This window comes from Meleagris gallopavo, chromosome 29 (assembly GCF_000146605.3).
Source record: "Meleagris gallopavo isolate NT-WF06-2002-E0010 breed Aviagen turkey brand Nicholas breeding stock chromosome 29, Turkey_5.1, whole genome shotgun sequence".
Classification (NCBI taxonomy): domain Eukaryota; kingdom Metazoa; phylum Chordata; class Aves; order Galliformes; family Phasianidae; genus Meleagris; species Meleagris gallopavo.
In genome coordinates this window covers 643,377-644,782 of record NC_015039.2, presented here as the reverse complement: position 1 = coordinate 644,782, position 1,406 = coordinate 643,377, and the positions used below count along the sequence as shown (strand labels likewise).

General features: G+C 60.6%; 1 protein-coding gene across 1 annotated transcript in view; it reads right to left on the bottom strand.

Moving 5' to 3' along the window:
* The window catches only part of GPATCH8 (G-patch domain containing 8), a 43,725-nt gene that overhangs the window by 14,780 nt on the left and 27,539 nt on the right, over positions 1-1,406 (bottom strand). The window lies entirely within an intron of this gene.

The window sequence follows — 1,406 nt, the reverse complement described above, 5'->3', positions numbered from 1 at the left end:
CCCGCTCATCCCCTTCTCCCCACCCCCCAGCTTCTGCCTGAAGGGCGAGGTGATGGACGGCAAGGTGTCGGCGGTCATCGACTACACGCCCTACCTGAAGTTCACACAGAGGTACGCACAGCCCCACTGCCCACCCCTGTGCCCACGCACCCGCTGAGCCCCCCCCCATGCCTCCCCCCAGCTACGACTACCTGAGCGAGGAGGAGGAGCGGGGCAGCATGGGGAGCAGCACCAGTGAGGACAGCTCACCTGAGCATCCCTACCTGCCGCTGGTCACCGACGAGGACAGCTGGTACAACAAGTGGCGCAAGATGGAGCAGAAGTTCCGCATCGTTTACGCCCAAAAGGTACCGGGGTGGGGGCAGCGGGTGCTGACCCCCATGGGGTGCTCCGGATCTCAGCATCCCGTGCCGCTTCCTGGATCCTATTGGTCCTTGGGATGAGATCACCTGTGTATCAATCCTGATGGGATGCTCCCACTCTGAACATCCCGTGTCCTGATGGTATCTGGGGTGGAGCCACCTGAGTACCAAACTTATGGGATGCTCCCACTCTGAACATCCCGTGTCCTGATGGTATCTGGGGTGGAGCCACCTGAGTACCAAACTTATGGGATGCTCCAGCTCTCAGCATCCTGTTCGGTTTCCTGGATCCTAGTGGTGCTTGAGATGGGGCCATCTGCATGCCAATCTTTATGGGATCCCACTTCCTAGTGGTACTTGGGATGGGGCAACCTGGACGTTGACCCTTATGGGATGCTCCAGGCCTCAGCATCCTGTGCTGCCTCCTGCATTCCACCGGTATCTGGAATGAGGCCAGCTGGGTACCGACCCTCATAGGATGCTCCAGCTCTCAGCATCCTGTCTCCTGGATCCTATTGGTCCTTGGGACAAGGCCACCTGCATATCAATCCTTATGGGATGCTCCAGCTCTGAACATCCCACATCCTGGTGCTTCTTAGGATGAGGTCACCTGGGTACCAACCCTTATGGGATGCTCCAGCTTTGAGCATCCCATATTCTGGTGGTCCTTGGGATGGGGCTTCCTGGGTACCGATCCTTACGGGATGCCGCAGCCCTGAGCACCCCGTGCACGGCTTGCTGCTGCCCACATCCCTGTGGCACCCAAGGGGATGCTGAGCCAGCCCTGTCCCCATCACCCCGCACTGGGTGGCACTGCTGATGGTGGCCCTGCAGGGGTACCTGGAGGAGTTGGTGCGGCTGCGGGAGTCGCAGCTGAAGGACCTGGAGGCGGAGAACAAGCGGCTGAAGCTGCGGCTGGAGGAGGCGGTGGTGCAGAACCAGCTGGAGAAGAAGGAGCTGGAGGGCGTCATCCTGGAGCTGCAGGAGCAGCTGTGAGTGGGGTCCCATCCCCATCCCCATCCCCATCCCCATCCCCATCCCCAT